Consider the following 18,512-nt stretch of genomic DNA (forward strand, 5'->3'; position numbering starts at 1 on the left):
AGGCCTGTTCTGAGTATGGCATATGGAGAAATACTTTCTTCTTCCTTTTTTGGCAGGGGAGGGGGGATCACGTGCAAATACAGGCTAAGTCCTGATAAGAATCCTGAAGGTAAACAATGAATTCCTACTAATGGCTAAGTCACCAAGGTAAGATCAAGTCTAAATACACACCCTTAGTTAAATATAATTTCATTAACTCACATTATGTGGCTCTGCTAAAGTTTTTTTCCTCTTTCTGATCCCTGATGGGTGAATTACAGGATTGATCAATCATTTTCTGACAGTGTTTGTTTGCAACTGCTCCCTGTTTGGAGCAGGGCAGCCTCTTAAGGGTTTTGCTTTAGATTTTTCAGACAGCAACTATTTTATTTGGTCAGCTCACTTTACTTGGCTTAAATTAGGAATTATTTATTTATTTTATTTACAATATTTATATTCTGCCCTTCTCACCCCGAAGTGGACTCAGGGCGGATTACAATGAAAACATATATGGCAAACATTCAGTGCCAACTGACAAACAACATATATAGACAGACACAGAGGCATTTAACATTTTTTTCCAGCTTCACGATTCTGGCCACAGGAGGAGCTGTTGCTTCACTGTCCACTAGTGGCTGTACTTCCTCATTCCTTTCCTCGTGTTTTGCTGGCAGTTTTATGATGTTGTAAATTAGTTAAATTAGCCTCCCACATTAAGCATACCTAAATTTCCCTAATTGACAGATGCAACTGTCTTTCGGGGCTGCATAGGTCAACAGCAAGCCGGGCTATTTAATGGTCGGGGGCTTAACCCGACCTGGGCTTCGAACTCATGACCTCTCGGTCAGTAGTGATTTATTGCAGCTGGTTACTAGCCAGCTGCGCCACAGCCCGGCCTGAATTTTCAGAAGCACTAATGCAATGGAAAAATTTTGAAATGAAAATGTTCATCATGACAGTCCTTCTAACCCAGTAGTTTTGAACTTCAGCTCCCACAATTTCTAACAGGTGGGACGCTACTTGAGATTTCAGGAGCTGAAGTCCAAAACAAATGGAGGACCAAAGGCTGCATTGATCCATAGCAAGAAACCTATTTTAGCAGTTTTTATCTAAACCAGGAAGTCTTTTTGCAAAGCTAATGGATCATAGGTGCCATTTCAGATCAAAGGTTCATCTACAATGTAGAATGAATGCAGTTTGACACCTCTGTAGTTGCCCTGTCTCAATGCTATGGAGGTGGTAGTTTTACAAAGTCTTACAACTTACAAGGCCTTTAGCCTTTTCTGCCGATAGATTCTGGTGCCTCAACAAACTGTGACTCCCATGATTCAACAACATTTAACTCGGGCAATTAAAGTGGTGGCAAACTGCATTAATTCTCCAGTGTAACTGTGGTGAACAAGGGGACTCCTTGTTGTTGTTATGTGCCTTCAATTCATTTCTGACATATATCAACCCTAAGATGAACCTATCACAGTGTTTTCTTGGCAAGATTCGTTCAAAAGATGTTTGCCAGTCTGTTGTTTTCCTCTGAGGCTGATTGAGTGTGCCTTGGCCAGGGTCACCCAGTGGGTTTCATGGCTGGACAGGGATTCAAACCCTGGTCTTCAGAGTTGTAGTCCAATGCTCCAACCATCCCTTACTTATTTCAGAAACAGTGCATTAACTAAGGGCAAAAGATATTTGTAAAAAAGCATAATGAGCCATGGGAATGAACTACATTTTCAAAGTAACTTTCTAAACCAGTGGCTTCTCTGTTAGTGGAATGGTGAATTTGCCACGGGTTTAATTCTGAACTTTCAGTGAGCTATGCAAGACAGAAAACTGATTTTGAGGCTGGAAAAAATCATTTAAAGTCCAGACTAAAACTCAGAATAGATTCACCATTAGACTGACATGGAAGCCAGCAGATACCAGAATCCCAAGCTCTGTTAAAGGTATAGCCTCAGTCCCCACATCTGTAAAGTCAGAATGAGAACATTCGTCTATTCCAGGCGTGAGCAAACTTGCTCCCTCCAGGAGTTTTGGGCTTCAACTCCCACGATTCCTAACAGTCAGTAGGTTGTTAGGAATTGTAGGAGTTGAAGTCCAAAACATCTGGAGGGATGAAGTTTGCCAAGGCCTGGTCTATCAGAATGTTACTGCCCTTATAGCTGGAATATAGGCAATTGCCTATAAGAGATGAGCCAGTATGAGTGAAATAAACCCCTCCAAAGCAATCTCTCCTAGTGTGAGTCCTATTCATGGTAATGGGTCCAGTCTGGGTGACATCCTTTGTATGCTGTGCCCTTAAATTAGCCACAAGCCTTCTTTAAATATCTCCCGAACTTTAGATTCCCAGCAGCCCAGCTTCCTGAAAACCTCAAGGGAAGTGATTCCCTGGGAATTCAGGTCACGGCTGGCGTTTCCCTTGGCTGCGGTGTCTGAAGCCAGGCAGCCTGTTTGCTTAGTAATCTCCTTGGCTGTGTTAAGTTGTTAGGGGTAACCAAAGGCAGCTGATTTCTTAATTGCTTAAGGCAGGAAATCAGGTCCCTTCATTGGCTGCCATAATTACTTAGAGAGCAAGCCCAAATTCGGGCCTGAGTTTTTGATCTTCTCCCTTACAAAATATAAGCTTTCCCTTGACAGAGGCAGTGAACATTTATCTCAAGAAAGCTGTTTTCTTAATAAACAAGAAATTAATTGGGGAGAAAAATAGTGATATACAAAATAGTTCACATTTTTTCTGAAAACAGGTTAGGGAATTACTTGTGCCATCTACTGCATTTTTATTCTAAATACATCCCATTAAATCCCATAGACAAGGAGCAGCCCATTTGCTTGATCTTTTATTAGTTCATTAATGTATTCATCTATTGCTTCTTTTACAAATACAGTACAAACCTCATACCTGCAGGGGATACATTCCTAGACTTTGTGCGGATATGTAAAACCATGAACCCCATTGAAAAGATAAACTTCTGGCCCAAGAACACCATAGAATTGCATTGGAGGAATTATGAACTGCCGAGAGGACATATTTTGTCGCATACTGATAAATGAAACTGCAGATGCTGGTACCGCAGATATGGGAATTGTACTGTACATACCTTGCTTTCCCTTGTAAAATCCATTCAGGACAACGTAGAAGTTATGCTAAGTACAACAAGTAGTGTCAACTATTCAAATGGGTAAAATCAGTCTCTTACAATAAGACCAAAACAGGATAAAACAATTACAGTTACCTCACAACCTCTGAGGATGCCTGCCATAGATGTGGGCAAAATGTCAGGAGAGAATGCTTCTGGAGCATAGCCATACAGCCCGGAAAATACACAACAACCCAGTGATTCTGGCCATGAAAGCCTTTGACAATACAATTACTAATATGCCTCAATTAACAAAGCAGGTGTTCCCTGGTCTTTATTTCTTTAACAGAAACTTTGACAGAAATAACATGGAACAATAGGATTAGGTTCCTACAGTACAACAAAGGGGAGCACTTCTGCATGTTTCAGCAAACTAATCATTTTGCACATATGAACTGAAGCAACCAAGAGGAAGTCTTGCATAAGAAAATAAAATATTTTGATTCCTCTAGAAACCACTTGAAAGCTGCTTTCAAAAATGCTCCTGGTATTACTTTTCCTTCCATCAGCCCCACTTTTTATGACATCAATTTTGATGGCAAAATGTATAGATAGATACTTTTTCAAACTTCTAAGGTACTTGGCAAAGTAAACTAATCTGCTTTTCTCTTTCTTTATGTTTTGCCTACTAAGTGATTCTGGAGGCAGCTGCTGTTTACCCTGCCTGTTGCAAGTAAGCACAGACAGCTATATTAGGATGACCTATAGAATCCCATTGTTTCCCAGCTCAATGTTTATTGCATCGTTTACTTTAAGCATACTGCTGCCATCTGATACTTAAACTGTCTTTCTCCAATCTCCCTTCACTATTTCCCCAATACAAATGCTGCAAAAAAAAAAAAAATCCCAGCTAGACAGAAGACAAGATAAATGGATCTTAACTGGGCTCCCGAAAAAAAGACTTGGTACAAAGCAGAAAATTTCTTCATATACCTGTATTAGGAAGCAGATGTTTAGAAATGAAGCCATTATCTGTCATACACAGTCACAAGTACTGAGTTGATTTTGGTGGATGTAGGGTTTTTTGTTTTTGTTTTACAAAATGAGGTTTGTGTTTGTTTCTAGCAGTGGATGGTGTTGATGGGGAGGCTCCAAATTCCTTTTGGAGAGGTGACAAATATCATTTCCATAGTAACTGACATGATTTGCAAGATTTAATCAAAGAATTGCTGAGAGGTGAACAGTCATGCATGCTTTAAGGGTGAGTAATGAATGCGTGAGCCACTCTTTGCTGTCTGCTTGTGGGAGGCAGGATCCAGCCTTTAATGAGCAACTATCTTTCTTTGTTTCATACACAGTTTTGTGGTGGTTTAGGCTGAGTCTATACTGCCCTATACTCCAGGATCTGATTTCAGATTATCTGCTTTGAACTGGATTATATGAGTCTACACTGCCAGATAATCTGGGATAAGCAGATAATCTAGGAGCAGATCCTGGGATATAGGGTAGTGTAGCTCCAGCCATAGGTCATCCTTGAGATACTTCTGATGGCAAAAGTGATTATAAGACTTGTGTCCATGTGTGTGTTTTCACCCTCTCATTCATATTACTGAACAGCTGATCAATAATGTTTTTGAATTCCAAACCCTGTATAATCCAAATGCTATACTGAAACACAGTTTTGGGAAGAAAGTCAATTGTAGCATCACGTGAACCAAAATTATTTCAGTAGCAGTCTTATGGATGCATAGCTGGGAACCCAGTCCCACTGAACTCAATAACGTGGACTAGGTAGCTGTGGATAGAACTGCAGTCTTTTATTAGAACACAAAAACAGACCAAGGACTTATAAAATCAGGGAATACTAGAGCTGGAAGGAATCACAAGAGTGATCAAGTCTGCAATGCAGCAATGCACAACTAAACCTTCTGCTATGCAGGACTACACAACTAAAGCCACCTTGAAATAAGCTCATTCACACTCTGTACAAAGATCTCTAAAGAGAAACAGTCCATCCTTCTATGAAGCACTCGATTACCCACTGTTATTTAAATGCTTTTTAACTTTTGTATTGCTCTTTTTAAACTGTTTAATGTGGATACATGTTAGCCACCTTGAGTCCCCATGGGGAGAAAGCTGGGATGATGATGATGATGATGATGATGATAATAATAATAATAATAATAATAATAATAATAATAATAATAGGAGCAAGCCATCAGAACAAATGCAATTAAGGCCAAGATTGAAAAATCAGCTGATGACCCAAAATGCAGACTGTGCAAGGAAACTGACGAAACCATTGATCATATCCTCAGCTGCTGTAAGAAAATTGCACAGACAGACTACAAACAGAGGCACAACTATGTGGCCCAAATGATTCATTGGAACTTATGCCTCAAGTACCACCTCCCTTCAGTAAAGAACTGGTGGGATCACAAAACTGCAAAAGTATTGGAAAATGAGCACGCAAAGATACTGTGGGACTTCCGAATCCAGACTGACAAAGTTCTGGAACACAACACACCAGACATCACAGTTGTAGAAAAGAAGAAGGTTTGGATCATTGATGTTGCCATCCCAGGTAACAGTCGCATTGACGAAAAACAACAGGAAAAACGCAGCCACTATCAGGACCTCAAGATTGAACTTCAAAGACTCTGGCAGAAACCAGTGCAGGTGGTCCCGGTTGTGATGGGCACACTGGGTGCCGTGCCAAAAGATCTCAGCCGGCATTTGGAAACAATAGACATTGACAAAATTACGATCTGCCAACTGCAAAAAGCCACCCTGCTGGGATCTGCGCGCATCATCCGAAAATACATCACACAGTCCTAAACACTTGGGAAGTGTTCGACTTGTGATTTTGTGAAACGAAATCCAGCATATCTATCTTGTTTGCTGTGTCATGATAAAATAAAATAATAACAACAATATTATTATTAATAATAATAACAACAACAATAAAATATAGAACAGCCCTTTCTAATTAAGCAGTACCCCTTTTTCTTGTAATTTGACTCTATTGGTTGATGCTCTAGTCTTTGAAGCAGCAGAAAATAAGTTTACTCTGCCTTCTGCATTACACCCCTCAGATATTTGAGGTAGCTATCATGTCATCTTTTAGTCTAATAACAACAAAAACAAAAACAACAACAACAACAATAAAACTTTATTTCTATTCCACCCTTTCAGCCCAAAGGGGAGATTAGACCTGATGAGGAAATTCATTTGGGGTTTCTGTAGTAAGCAGTGTTAAGACACATGTTGTACCTGCTCTGGGTTTTCTTTTTTCAGTTCAGATACTATTAAGAAATACAGTAAGCTACAGTTTGGGTCTAAGATCCTGTGTGGATACTAAAATCCCATCATACAGTAACATGGCAAAATCAAGGTTTGATTTTGGGAGGTTTTTTAAATTTTGGGGGATGTTTTCAGATAGCAGAGTATTGAATTTGTTGAAATGAAGGGACAACCCACTAATCAAGGAAAGTGCAGCTGGACCTCTACGTTTACAGATCTGGTGAGCAAGACGAACTTTGGGAAAAAATAGAAAAACTTGTGTTCTTAACATGTTAATAGCAAGTTGATTTTTAAAAATTTGTGTTTTTAAAGTAAGCCCAATAAAATGTTAGAATGAATGTGAGAATAAATCAATAATCATGTCCATACAAATGTGGGAGGGAATCTCTCCTGCCTTTATATCAAGACCAGCACTCTAACATAATGGATTTCACTTTAAGAAAATCCCGAATTATGGTACAACTTTTCATTTGAATTAATCTTGATTGATCCCAGTTCACATTACTGGCCCAGTGCGGTAGCAGCAGTTTTTACAGTAATTAAACATACACACACACTCGCTCTCTTCCTTATGCATATGTAACATTTCCCCAGAGGGGTACTTCATTTCCCACAGCAATGAAGATATAATTATCCTGATGTAAATCACAGCTGGATAACCAGGAAAGATTGGCCTTTCCTCTTCTTGAATTCATTGAAAGATTTTATCTTTCTGACAGGTACCATCAGGTGGAGTGGCAGCATGCTTCCTTCGTAAGCAATTTGCTTAAGGAAAAGAATGAACATGTCTGGTAAAGAAAGAAAAAGATGAATGGAGAGATACATCCAAGGTTTATAGCTCTTCATTCATGACTAAAGACCAAAGGGATTGTGTGCTATAGCTAAAGCATACTCCCTAACTGTTCATGTTTGGCAGAGACAGCCCCAATTACTCTTCTGTCATCCTGCTTTTCCAGCTAATTTTAAAATGTCCCAGTTCCTCACTCCTTCTTCCACTTTCCCCCTTGTCCTTACTTTGGTTGTGGCAAACTGCATTCAAAGTGCAAAAGTAGTTTGATTCATCACAGGGGTCAAAAGAATAAGGGATGGATCTTATCATTCCTAGTAGGGTCAGGCAGAAGCAAACTGCTGCAACCTTTCCTAGCTTGTTTTTCATCATCAGTAACTTTTGCCATCTTGAATTATAATGTTGATTGCTCATACATATTGTCTTGCTTTTCATCTATGAAATATTGAAGGGTATGCTAGGATTGCCAGCTCAAGACATGCCCTAAGATTTCAGAGTCAAAACCTGTCTCTTGTGACACGGAGTGTGCATGTTTTGGAGATGTTACAAGAGTCAACTTACAAGAGACAGGCCTTGGTGGCCCAGAGAAGAGAATCAAGGTTCTGAGATCTAGCAACAGTAATTACAGGACATACACCAAACTTGGTTTATCCTCATCAAAAGAAAAACATGTATGGTGATATTTGGTTCATCCTTCCATTTCCTTGGTGTAATATTTCTGACTCTGTGTGGTCAGGTGATGTGCACTAGGGAAAACCAAATCCCAGCTTCACATATACACTAATGAGTTGAGTGACATGATGTTGAACTGCACAGTCTGGTGGTCAGAACACTTGAAGAACTAAAAGAGAGTCCTCTATACAACAGTGAGGCTTCTCTCCAAGCTGGACAGTGGATACTTTCATTTAGCTGGTCTGAATGCTGAATTTGTAGTAACCATGCACATCCTAAGAAAGCTTCTGTCATCATCCCTTCAGCTTAGAAAAACATTACAAATAGTAACTATGGACATTTTCTATAGTCTGCAACATGTCAACAGTCTCTTAGAAAAAGCCAGGGAGATGCACACATCAAATATACTGGAAAGCATATCTTGTCGGTGATAAAACAGTTTTTTTTCTGAATGTGAAGAAACTTCTTCAGATTTTTGCAACATTGCCAGTGTCAACAGCTACAAATGCCAGGATGAAGATGATTAAAATGTTTATTTCTACCCCACTTTCTCTCTCCACAAAGGAGATTCACCCCACAAAGGATGATGTGGGAGGGGAGAGGAGGAATTACTCCCTCTTTTCCTCCTACCTTCTCCAACAACCTTTGCACCCTGGCTAACATCACTCCAGGAGACAAAGGAAGCTTAAGGGTGCCAGAATGGAAACTGGAGAAGGGTTCTGTACCTTTACAGGTTATGTGATGAGCACCCCCGGCTAAAATTCCCCTTCTAGACAAACATTAAGTGTACAGAAGCCCACTCTAGTTTTCAGTCTGGCAACCCTAATGCTAAACTAAAGGAGGGGGGAGTCCACTGTAAGGTTGTCTCCTCCTGCCTCTGTTCATAGATGTCATTGCAATTTCTCATGTTCGTTCCAATGCAATTGGAGTAAAAGCCATTTTATTAGATAGTATACCAAGGCAGCAATAATAGGCAGCATTCCTAAAGACATGAAAGACAAGTACAACCACTGTAAATTTGGATCAGCATTAGGTTACAATCCCTTTTCTGATGGGGTGAGGGGAGGAGAGAAAGAGCATCATGCTTATTTACAGGAAGGGTTTGGGGAAAAGGTCAGGGAAAGTGTATAATTATTATCAGCTTTGCCAAGGCCACACCTGGATGGGGTGCTTAGCTCTCAAACAAGAACAAACATGAGCAGTGTTTAGCAAGCATCACCAGCAAAGCTAACCATAGAAATCAACAGGTTGGAATTAGAAGTGTATTAAGAGTCCCTGCGTCACTCCATGGAGAAGGCCAAGAGCAGCCCACAGAGATCTTGAAACTCAAGCCAAGGCCACCCTAGTCTTCAATGGGGAGGTGTGGTCCACAAGGATTTCAGCCGTAGAGTGATGCACTAACATGACCCAGGAAGACAGCAGCATTTTCCATGTCATCTATATGCATCCTTCATATTCCCCATAGATTCATCATGCAGTCAGAATCCTTTTTTAAAAGACCAGCCTTTTTTGCATTTAATTTAAATACAAAATAAGTTGCAGTTGGAGGAGCCATTTTTTAGACCATCATTCCTAGAAACCTTCACAGATATGATTGTTCTTGCAGATATGCACACATATAGGGATGCCTCTGTCATGAGGTGTGTGGGTATACATAAATAAACACATACAAGAGATGAAAACATTGAAAATCATACCCATCAACTATCCCAGTTTGGCAGGAATGGTCCCAGTTGATTTGTGGTTGTCTCACTATTTCAGTTGCTTCAGAAATAAGCCAGTTTCTCTCTCCTTCTACAACCTTCTTCTATTGCCCTCAATTGATGTGAATTGAGTTCAGTGTGTAAAAGTAGACTGAGCTCAATTAATTCAAAGAGCTACAAGGAGAGAAAAGGAAGAGGCAGGATCTTGCCCTTCCCAGGTTCAGGCAACAGTAAACTGCTGCCGTCTCTCTTAGCTTGTATATTCTTCCTCATAACTTTTGCAATCTTGATCACACTTTGATATTGGTTGGCTCTATGTGTCCCGGTTTTCATTGTGAAATGTTGAAGGCCACAGAAAAGTGCTCTCATATGAAGGATAACTTGCAAAAATTCAGAGCCTTTAGTAATTTCTCTGGGAATTTTTTTCCTTTATACTAAAAAACATCTTAGATGAATGCATAAAAAAAGAATAATAATAAATGGCAAATGCTTTCTTTTCCTAACCGCTTAGACTGGGAAATAGGTGCAATGGCAATAAGGTATAAATTAAGGTTGTCAGTTTAGGATTCTCCCAGACTCTGAGGTATTTGGGCCAAATTCTGAGGCCGAGGGATGATTCCGGCGATGTCATTACAAATTGTGCATTAAGTACCATCCGGAGTTGCCCAGTTTTTCATTCAAACACACACAGATAAGGTGTTTTCCTACTGAATAACTGAGAGAGAACTCTTAGCTAAAGGGGCTGTTTCCACATCACAGTGAAATGAAGGGATTGTTCCTCCTCACCTATTTAGGGCAATGAGATAAAGAACATTGAATCTGGCCTATTCCTTCTAGTCAGAAGGTGAAAGCAGAGGTGTGTGCACACTGAGCCTTGGTACTACAAGACAGAAGGAGGAAGCTAAGTACTATAAGTCCATAGATCCCCTGAAGAGTCTTTGCAAGTTGCGGCAACAACTCAATTAACTATTACAAATTGTATCAAGATGCTACCCTACTGAGCTGGAGATCTGGGTACACAATGCTTTCTATTTGCTTGAGTCTACTAAAAGTGGAAGACTGCACCCTCACTTTGGCTCCCACATCATACCAAATTAAATGAGTTCAAATGGAGGTTTGTGGGGCCTGATTATTGGCTTGTTCTTGCAGGTTACATGAATATATTCACATTTGATGTAAGAAACTGAAACAAACTTGTCATAATTTCCTTTGGAGCTGAAACAGAGATACCTCAAGATGAGAAATGTCATTCTGCAGGCAAAAACTGGAATGAGTAAGCCATTTGCAGAGCTTCCTTATGACTAATATGTCCCGATTATAATTTAATTGCTCCGTAATTATTTCTTCCAACACTTAATATCTAATTTTCCTCATTCATAAGGTATTTAGTTCTTGCTTCGCATCAGAGATACATTGGGTGAATGAATAAAAAATGGTGTTTGGAGAAATTCCCTGCATGCAGACCTCAATAAAGTAGGAACTCCAAAACTGGTCAGCAAGAGTAAAAAAGAAACAATGGGTAGAGGAAAAATGTTAATTATTACATTTTATTTATAGCAGTCCTTTGTCAGATACATTGTAAATAATGAAATCATACAATCTGTGGAGAATTGAACCCTAGTCTCCAGAATCGTAGCCTCAGTTCCTATGCAAGGAAGGTAAGGAAAATAAACATTGGAGCAACACCTGGAGCAAAGGTCCTGGAATAAACCTAAGTTGTCACAATTTAAAGCAGAATTAAATAGTAATAAATAAAAATAAAACTTTATTTATATTCCACCCTATCTCCCCAGGGGAACTCAGGGTGGATTCCAACATACAACGGCAAACATTCAATGCCCCCATAGAACAAACAAATACCAACATAAAATCCCAGGAGAAAAAAACCCACATATGAAAACAGCATTAAAACTTAACATCAATAAATTAAACCAAATGTAATCAAACAAAAATTATATAATGACATAAAATCTAAACATAACATATCCACATTAATTTACAAAAGCCAACTAGAGTTCACAAAGTTGTGTGGCCAATGATGGTAACCGGGCTGACATGGACTAGCCGAGCCCAGATACAAAATAGTTCTCAACCAGGGGTCCGGCAGTGATATCTCATTATCTAATTCTCTTCCTCTCTGTATGCTAGTGAGCAAAAGTAAGTCTTCAGTAGTTTTTTGAAGGAAAGGAGGGAAGGGGCCAACTTTATTTCTTTAGGGAGGGATTTCCAGAGGTGGGGGGGGGGGGGGCAACCACGTAGAAAGCTTCCTCTCTCTCGCTCTCTCTCTCTCTCTCTCTCTCTCTCTCTCTCTCTCTCTCTCTCTCTCTCTCTCTCTCTCTCTCTCTCCTTCCCACCAGCCCTACTTGAGATGGTAGTGGGACCGAGAGTAGGGCCTTCTCCGCTGGTTTGTAAGAGGAGATGCAATCAGTCAAGTAGCCTGGACCTGAGCCATTTAGGGCTTTAAAGGTAATGAACAGCACTTTTTATTTCTCCCTTCCGGCAGGCCAATTATAAAACATGAACTTCAATGAATGATTTTAATGAGTTTTAATCTTAGGTCTATATCTTTTCATATATGTGCTTTAATGGTGTTTTGTTTTTAATCTATGTATTTGAAATGTTTTGTACTCTGCCTTGTGGAGCAGCGATAAGAATAAAATTGATGATGATGTTGATGATGCAGCATGAGAACATTAGCTGGTATTCTGATGGTGACATCTGTGGGTGTTTTTTTCATATTTATGCCTGTTTTTATCTTTTTGGAAGGGTTGTTGAAGACACCAGAATTCTTTTCCTACCTTGTAGCATCCCACTTTCCTCCAAAACGTCCTTCCTGGGCTGTGGTGCAGGCTGAAGAGCAAGCCAGCTGCAACCAGCTGCAATGAATCACTCTGACCAGGAGGTCATGAATTCGAGGCCTGCTCGGAGCCTATGTTTGTCTTGTCTTTGTTCTATGTTAAAAGGCATTGAATGTACCCTTCGGGGTAAGAAGGGCAGAATATAAATGCTGTAAATAAATAAATAAATATAGTGGCTGGTGGAGAGTAAAGGATATCTGACAAACATATGGCTGTCTGACTGTATCCAGATATATAATGATGAAGGCATCTACCAGTAACCTCTGAAAGTCCTGAAGGATGACAGCATCATTGTGCATCTGGCTGTGGACACATAACTTCAGCCCTCCTTTTAAAGACATTTAAAAGAGCCATGGGGTCACTGAAAACTAAGAATCCTTAGACCACAACAATATTTATTTCAATCCACTTTATGAAGTCCTTCCTTTTTATTTCTAGGGGTTTTTGTTTTTGGGGGTGGGGAGTTGATTCATGTGAGCCTTTCATACTCCGAGTCATTTATCTTCTACAACAGCTACTTAGAGGCAACTTCAGTGTTAAGAATTTACCCTGAGATGGACGGGAAAAGAAGCAAGGCGAAGCAGGGCAAGGGACGGGGGAGAAATGGTTGTGTTTTTAAAAAAAGAAAGAAAAGAAATCAAAGGGTATCAAGCCAAAGCACATGCCACTGCTTGTGTATCTTATTCTATGATTCTTTGAAGTTTTAATCTCTGGAAAAGAAAAGCCTTTCAGTTGCTCGGTGGCAAAAACTCAGGATTGTAACTTTTGAATCGTGGTTCATAAACGGATCTCATCCATTTCCTGACAATTAGTGCTAAGTGAGTTTAAATTTGATCTTCCACGCTACTGTCTCAGATCTCAGGGAGCCGTTCAGCCACCTCTGTCTTTCCCACTTAATTTTTTTTTGTATATTTCACTTTAAAATACCCACACACGGATAGTTGAAAACTGACTTCATTTATATGGGAGGAAAAGCAGAGAGCTGTCAATCACCCCCCAATTGCCATTTGGTGGTATCTCACAGATTCTTGTCCCATCCAGGACAGATATAAGATTTCTTTCAAACATCCTAATTAAAATGAAACAAATGAGAAAAATAAAAAGTGAAGGTGATCTAATTTTTTTTACCCAAATTGAAAGGCTTTCAGAAGAAGTGTTTTCTACTTTATACTGCCCAATTCAGTTACCTAACTCCATAACACTCTATTTCTGATAACAGGTGCTTAGGTTGCCCCAGTTTGAAACAAAAACATCATAGATGAGCTTCAGTTACAACCTATAAACTATCTACGGGCCCACTAAAAAATCCAACAAATGCTACGTTCAGCAAAGGACAAGAAGGATCCTCTCACTTCTTTAAAAGTCTACCGTATACCATGCAGCTGTGGACAAGTCTATATAGAGACCCCCAAATGCAGCATTGCCCAGACATGAATCAAGGAACATGAAAGGCCCTGCAGACTCACTCAGCCAGAGAAGTCAGCCAGAGCAGAGCACCTGATGAACCAACCTGGACACAGCATATTATTTAAGAACACAAAAATGCTGAACCACTCTAACAACCACCATGTCAGACCACACAGAGAAGCCACTGAAATCCACAAGCATGTAGACTATTTTCAACAAGAAGTAGAAAACTATGAGAATGAACCAAATCTAGCTACCGGTATTTTAGCATCTCTAAAATCAGGACAATAAATAAAGAACAACACTCTGAAAACAGGGAAATTCCAGGCATGAAACAATCAGGGCCAGCTAACACCTCCCAACAAAGGATTCCCTCAGGCAAGAAGCAGCCAGACCTTGAAGTTGCAAGGCCATTCAATGCTAATCAAGGTGGCCAATTGGAACATTAACACTTGCTTCCAACAGACAAGAGTTCTTTCTCCAACCCTGGAGATTCCACAGACATATAAACCTCACTGACCTAGTTTCCAATATACCTCACAACCTCTGAGGATGCCTGCCATACATATGGGCAAAATGTCAGGAGGGAATCCTTCTGGAACATGGCCATACAGCGATCCAGAGCTTCCGTTAATTCAGATTTATTAGAAATGATAGCTAAAAATTGACTTCTTATTCTGAGGCAATGTGAGAACGCTTTGTTTTCATAGCACTCATTCTACAGTACAATGGTGGTTAGTGGCTTTCTGGCAAGGGATGCAGTGAATCTCCTCTTGTCTTCTGTTATGGACTTAAATGAAGCTCTTTTAAGTGTTGAAGCCTGCAGAAAAAGCTGGAGCAGATTTATCTCACCTCTGACATATGCCTCATCTACACTGACTATATAATGCAGTTTAACTGCATTAAATGAGTCTACATGGCATTATGAAACCTAATTATATGGCAGTGTAGATGGGGCCATAGAAGCCACTGACCACGTCCTCGGGTCAAGGCCATGGGATACTACCTTTAAAGAGTAATTGGCTATCATTGGAGCCTGAAGTCCTGTAAGTACCGTAGTTCAGTGCCATTAGAATTGCAATTTTAAGTAATAATGTTACGGTCTTGTTCAGAAAAGCAATGCACCAGGATCATGATTAGCATCTTCCTGGATTCTATTATGTTCTATCCCACTTCCATAACTGTATAACTTCAATATTACTCTGAACTACATCTGAAGAAGTGGGTTTATAGCCACAAAACTTAAGAGTTTGCCTTAAAGGTGCTGCCATTCTTCTTCCCTCTCCTCCTTCCTTTTTATTCTGCAAGAGCCTAACACAGCTACTTTTGAAGAGTAGGTCAACACTTAAAGAAACTCTGCTAATTCAATGGGTCTACTTTAGTGATTTAGGGCTAACAATTGGATTTAGTGTGAGGGTGTTCCATTCATAAGTAATATGAACCCCAAAGGGAAGTAGAAATCTTGAATTGCTTGTCGAACTAGAATTGGATGTTTAATCTGAGTTACAGTTAATCAAATGGATTACTTTACAGTCTTTGTGCTGATCTTTGCAACATTTCAAGACAAAGTGAAGCTGCCTGATGGTTATGAAGGTGTTTACTTAGGGCAACAGGTGAAATATTATGCCAAGGAAAGTTTCTGTACTATTAAGCTTGATTTTAAAAAAAAAAGAGGGAAAGAAAAGACAAAGCGTATCTGAGGTGTTAATTAGAATCTAGATTCAGGTGCTAACTTCTTTGAGTGAAAGCGCCTGTTGAGTAATTGCAGGAAAGGGGCCCATTTGAGGCAGAGCAGTAATTATTGAATTAGTAGAAAAGTTCAAGTAGAGATTCAGATTTCCAATCATTACTGGGTTTGCTGAGAATCAGAACAGCTAATCCTAGAGGGATTCAGGTTCTTTCTCACCTGTAGTTGTTGATATTGGAGTTCTTGAAGGACTTCTAAGCTCCCAAGAAAGAAAGAAAAACCATGAAAATGAACAAAATCTGACTACCAGTATTAAAAAAACTCTAAAATCAGGACAATGATTAAAGAACACCACTCATAAAATAGGGGATTCCAGACAGGAAACAATCAGAGCCAGCTAACACCTCCCAACAAAGGATTCCCCCTGGTAAGAAGCAGCCAGCCTTTGAAGCTGCAAGGCCATTCAATGCTAATCAAGGCGGCCAATTGCAACATTCACACTTGCCTCAAACAGACAAGAGTTCTTTCTCCCACCCTGGACATTATTCCACAGATATATAAGCCCCACTTGATGAGTTTCCAACAGACCTCACAACCTCCGAGGATGCCTGCCATAGATGTGATTGAAACATCAGGGGAGAATGCTTCTGGAACATGGCCAGACAGCCTGGAAAACTCACAGCAACCCAGTGATTCCGGCCATGAAAGCCTTCGACAACACAAGAAAGAAAAACCTCAGATATTCCAGACTTATCTTTTTAAAAAATAACAAATTTTGGTGCAGGCTGAAACCTTGGGGGTGATGACCGTCACCCCGGCTCTCAAGTTGAATTGAAAGCGCAGCGGAGAGTTCCGCAGATCACTCGCCAAAGGAACGGGACGGGACCGCAGCAGACTATTATTAAAAGATCCTTTTTTTCTTCACTTTCCCCTTCCCTGAACTATGTAACAAATCCCCCAATAAAAGTAGCATTCATTTTAACAGTAACACTCCCTATCTGGTTATTTTGTATCTTTCTCTGACTCCTTCCTTTGCATGCAATTTCTCTCTCTCTCCCGTCCCTTTAACTCCGGCTGAGGTTTCTCCGCCATAGATTAATATGGCGGACGATACAAATCGGCTCATATCTCTATCAAAATTACCCCTAGAACGCTCCTCTTTTAGTCCTAACCCTTTCTAAGGCTCCTGACTCGAAGACCACCAGCGGAACCGAAATCGGTCCAGTTCTCGGCACCTCAACAGCTGACTGTCAAACGGGACTGACTGCTCCTTTCAAGCCAAACTGCTGCCTTATCCCGGACTTTCCTCTCCCCGCGGCCCGCGGAATGGTTTTAAGAGATCCCTAGCCCCTTTCTGTGAACTGGGGATGGGGGGATCGCTCTCTCGCTGGGGAAACATAGTTCTCCAAGAACCCTTACCCTCTCTACAGCTGCCAGGGGGTGCCCGGACGGGTGCCCTCCACGTTTCACTCATACTTTCATAATTTTATGAAGGAGAAGAACACTCTTCCCCAGACCTATCCCTGGACTTATGAAATCTTATACTCCCAAAGACTATAACCCACATGTGCCCCTTCTTATGTACCTGGACACCCTCATGACCCACTGTTGTATGAATTTCTAATCGTTGGGCTAACTTCATGAATTGTGAAATCATGCTGCTAGAACTCCACTCTTATGAATTTCCATATTGGGTTCCCCAGATGTTGTGAACTTCGTTCTTATCAAATGTTTTCAATTGTTTATATCATTCATGATTCCCCTTTATGCAATGTCACCCACCTTTATGGATTCTCCTTTATTTCCTTGAAATCTATCTATCTGCCTATATGTATTTGTACTCTTTGGGATCCCCGGAAAATATGTATTTTTCCCAGCAGGGTTTATGTTCCAACTTTATTTTAATTTTCATTCTATCCCATATAATTGTCAAATCATGAAATCAAATGGGAAATATTATGACCCCAACGTGAACCCTAGCCCCCATGATCCAGACCTCCCTTCCCAAAAACAAAAGGATAATCTGCCACAGTTTAATCCAATCTCATTCCGATCGCATGGACAATATAGGGCTTGAGTCACCAAATTCCTAAAGGTGATTCGACCCCAAGGCAAACATTGTCATATCCCAGGCCAGGACGCCTCAGGAAGGCACCCTGTGGGGCCCGTCAATGACGGCTCATCACTACCCTTCTTTACTTCCCCCTGACACCCCAAGGCATATCTAACATCTGTGAACGTGACAGGACCCCGGACATCCTTGATGGGTGCCATTAATTCCTTTAGAAATCGGCCGGGCCAGGATTAATCTGATATTTCCTGTCCGGTCACTTCATTGTTTCAATAGCTCCCGCCTCCTCCTCTCTGATTGGCCCGAGTGGGGACAAAAAGCGGCTCCCCATTGGGCCAGCAAAGCAAGGCGGGAAACGAAAGCCCGCCTCGTTCAACCTCCCAGCCTATCCGCGATCAGATGGGCGGGGGAGCGGGGCGGGAAATTCAAAGGGCTGTCAGACCGAAACATTGTATAAATATGGCTTTATTTGAAACATATGTTACGCTAGTAGATTGAATGATCGCTACTAGTGTCCATTCAGCTGAATCGCTCAATAAAGACTCCTTGGCGGATTTTCCTTCACCCTTGGCGGACCTTCTTCATTTCAGGCTTCAGGTTGTATTGCGGCTTATATTCTCCTTTTGGCTTCGCCAAGGTCCGTTCCCTCAGGACCGGATCGGGTCTCTCCTTAAGGGCCCGATCCCCTAAAACGTGGTCGACAACAGGGGCATCTAAACAAAGATATGTGACATGGACTTTCATAGGTCCATGGAAGAGCACACATATTGCAGGGCAAATGCTTATAATTTTAGAGTCTGAAATTTTAAGTGCCCAAAATGGTTAGGCAGATAGTGATGAATGTTGTTACATAGAATCACCAATTGGAAGAGGCCCAAGAGCCATTTTTTACAAAACAGTAAAAACATAACATGCAGTGAATGATGATGATGATGATGATGATAATAATAATAATAAATATCACCAACAGCTAAAAT

At 40.6% G+C, this 18,512-nt stretch overlaps 1 long non-coding RNA gene across 1 annotated transcript; it reads left to right on the forward strand.

Moving 5' to 3' along the window:
• Positions 1 to 371: 371 nt before the first annotated feature.
• LOC134297907 (uncharacterized) lies at positions 372 to 18,089 on the forward strand. The gene is made up of 2 exons (XR_010004881.1): positions 372 to 4,308; positions 12,279 to 18,089. It is a non-coding gene; the product is annotated as an uncharacterized LOC134297907 (long non-coding RNA).
• The last annotated feature ends 423 nt before the right edge of the window (positions 18,090 to 18,512 follow it).

This window comes from Anolis carolinensis, chromosome 3 (assembly GCF_035594765.1).
Source record: "Anolis carolinensis isolate JA03-04 chromosome 3, rAnoCar3.1.pri, whole genome shotgun sequence".
NCBI lineage: Eukaryota > Metazoa > Chordata > Lepidosauria > Squamata > Dactyloidae > Anolis > Anolis carolinensis.